Genomic DNA, 3,859 nt, shown 5'->3' on the forward strand with positions numbered 1-3,859 from the left:
GTCTCAACATTTCATTTTTATGAATTTTTTGAACTTTTTTTTGTCAAAAGTGTAAAGTCATCGTAATAGTCCTCATCACTTTTCGAGTTTTAAGTGTCATATTCTTCATATTCTTTAAAAGGTTATTCTCAAGCTTTTCATTAGCATTACAAATTATCTCGTAGGTCATCAATGACCCGATAAGTTCTTCTAGAGGAAAGTTATTTAAATCCTTAACCTTTTGAACGGTCGTTACCTTAGGGTCCCAACTCTTTGGAAGAGATCTTAAAATTTTATTAACAAGTTCAAAATCCGAAAAACTTTTACCAAGTCCTTTTAGACCATTGACGACATCCGTAAATTGGGTGTACATGTCTCCAATGGTCTTACTCGATTTCATCCGAAACAACTCAAAAGTATGAACTAAATGATTAAATTTTGACTCCTTTACTCTACTAGTGCCTTCGTTCTTTTTAAGTATTTAAATTTTTATTACTACTTTATAGTGAGACTATTTAAGAGTAAATTTAAATCTTGCATAAATTTTAATAGTCGATATGCTAATTTTTGTGTTGATAGTCTTAGCATTATAAGTGTATACTCAGTTTGACTAGTGAAAATCTTATTATTTAGTTACTTAATTTTTAATCTTAAAATAAATATCAATTTACCTATTAAGCTCATTTCAAATTCATAATTCATACTTTTCATAAATGATTCACATAAAGATTTATCAGTAGAACAAAAAATAATATCATTAATATAAATTAAAATAAAAAATAATTATTAAAATATTTAATAAATAATATAATATAGACCTTGATTTTTTTAAAAATATTTTGAATAAAAAAAAGCTAAATCTCTTATTCTAAGGTTTAGGGGCTTGTTTCAACCTCTAGTGAGCCTTATATAATTTATAAATATAATAAAAAAATTATTTTCAAATCTAAATGTAGATGATTGTTCAACATAAACTTCTTTAGAAATAAAATAATTAAAAAAAATACTTTCAATATCTACTTAAAATAATTTAAATCATTTTAAAATATGCATAGTCAAAAAATATCCTTATAGCTTCGAGCCTAAATATAAAAGTAAATCATAATATATACTTTCTTCTTAGTCAAAATCTTTGACCATTATTCTAGACTTAAACTACAACATCTTGCTTATTCCTGTTATTTAAAAGGTTATTATGAAGCTTTTCATTAGCATTACAAATTATCTCGTAGGTCATCAATGACCCGATAAGTTCTTCTAGAGGAAAGTTATTTAAATCCTTAACCTTTTGAACGGTCGTTACCTTAGGGTCCCAACTCTTTGGAAGATATCTTAAAATTTTATTAATAAGTTCAAAATCCGAAAAAATTTTACCAAATCCTTTTAGACCACTGACGACATCCATAAATTGGGTGTACATGTCTCTAATGGTCTTACTCGATTTCATCCGAAACAACTCAAAAGTATGAACTAAATGATTAAATTTTGACTCCTTTACTCTACTAGTGCCTTCGTTCTTTTTAAGTATTTAAATTTTTATTACTACTTTATAGTGAGACTATTTAAGAGTAAATTTAAATCTTGCATAAATTTTAATAGTCGATATGCTAATTTTTGTGTTGATAGTCTTAGCATTATAAGTGTATACTCAGTTTGACTAGTGAAAATCTTCTTATTTAGTTACTTAATTTGTAATTTTAAAATAAATATCAATTTACCTATTAAGCTCATTTCAAATTCTTAATTCATACTTTTCATAAATGATTCACATAAAGATTTATCAGTAGAACAAAAAATAATATCATTAATATAAATTAAAATAAAAAATAATTATTAAAATATTTAATAAATAATATAATATAGACCTTGATTTTTTTAAAAATATTTTGAATAAAAAAAAGCTAAATCTCTTATTCTAAGGTTTAGGGGCTTGTTTCAACCTCTATTGAGCCTTATATAATTTATAAATATAATTAAAAAATTATTTTCAAATCTAAATGTAGATGATTGTTCAACATAAACTTCTTTAGAAATAAAATAATTAAAAAAAATACTTTCAATATCTACTTAAAATAATTTAAATCTTTTTAAAATATGCATAGTCAAAAAATTTCCTTATAGCTTCGAGCCTAAATATAAAAGTAAATCATAATATATACTTTCTTCTTAGTCAAAATCTTTGACCATTATTCTAGTCTTAAACTACAACACATTGCTTATTCCTGTTATTTAAAAGGTTATTCTGAAGCTTTTCATTAGCATTACAAATTATCTCGTAAGTCATCAATGACCCGATAAGTTCTTCTAGAGGAAAGTTATTTAAATCCTTAACCTTTTGAACGGTCGTTACCTTAGGGTCCCAACTCTTTGGAAGAGATCTTAAAATTTTATTAACAAGTTCAAAATCCGAAAAACTTTTACCAAATCATTTTAGACCATTGACGACATCCATAAATTGGGTGTACATGTCTCCAATGGTCTTACTCGATTTCATCCGAAACAACTCAAAAGTATGAACTAAATGATTAAATTTTGACTCCTTTACTCTACTAGTGCCTTCGTTCTTTTTAGGTATTTAAATTTTTATTACTACTTTTTAGTGAGACTATTTGAGAGTAAATTTAAATCTTGTATAAATTTTAATAGTCGATATGCTAATTTTTGTGTTGATAGTCTTAGCATTATAAGTGTATACTTAGTTTGACTAGTGAAAATCTTATTATTTAGTTACTTAATTTGTAATCTTAAAATAAATATCAATTTACCTATTAAGCTCATTTCAAATTCTTAATTCATACTTTTCATAAATGATTCACATAAAGATTTATCAGTAGAACAAAAAATAATATCATTAATATAAATTAAAATAAAAAATAATTATTAAAATATTTAATAAATAATATAATATAGACCTTGATTTTTTAAAAATATTTTGAATAAAAAAAAGCTAAATCTCTTATTCTAAGGTTTAGGGGCTTGTTTCAACCTCTAGTGAGCCTTATATAATTTATAAATATAATTAAAAAATTATTTTCAAATCTAAATGTAGATGATTGTTCAACATAAACTTCTTTAGAAATAAAATAATTAAAAAAAATACTTTCAATATCTACTTAAAATAATTTAAATCATTTTAAAATATGCATAGTCAAAAAATATCCTTATAGCTTCGAGCCTAAATATAAAAGTAAATCATAAAATAATTAAAAAAAATACTTTCAATATTTAAAACACCTTGCTTATTCCTGTTATTTAAAAGGTTATTCTCAAGCTTTTCATGAGCATTACAAGTCATCTCATATGTCATCAATGACCCGATTAGTTCTTCAATAGGAACGTTATTTAAATCCTTAACCTCTTTAATGGTCGTTACCTTAGGGTCCCAACTCTTTGGAAGAGATCTTAAAATTTTATTAACATGTTCAAAATCCGAAAATCTTTTACCAAATCCTTTAAGACCATTGACGACATCCGTAAATTGGGTGTACATGTCTCCAATGGTCTTACTCGATTTCATTCGAAACAACTCATAAGTATGAACTAAATTATTAAATTTTGACTCCTTTACTCTACTAGTGCCTTCGTTCTTTTTAAGTATTTAAATTTTTATTACTACTTTATAGTGAGACTATTTGAGAGTAAATTTAAATCTTACATAAATTTTAATAGTCGATATGCTAATTTTTGTGTTGATAGTCTTAGCATTATAAGTGTATACTCAGTTTGACTAGTGAAAATCTTATTATTTAGTTACTTAATTTGTAATCTTAAAATAAATATCAATTTACCTATTAAGCTCATTTCAAATTCTTAATTCATACTTTTAATAAATGATTCACATAAAGATTTATCAGTAGAACAAAAAATAATATCATCAATA

Source organism: Musa acuminata, chromosome BXJ3-5 (genome assembly GCF_036884655.1).
Source record: "Musa acuminata AAA Group cultivar baxijiao chromosome BXJ3-5, Cavendish_Baxijiao_AAA, whole genome shotgun sequence".
NCBI lineage: Eukaryota > Viridiplantae > Streptophyta > Magnoliopsida > Zingiberales > Musaceae > Musa > Musa acuminata.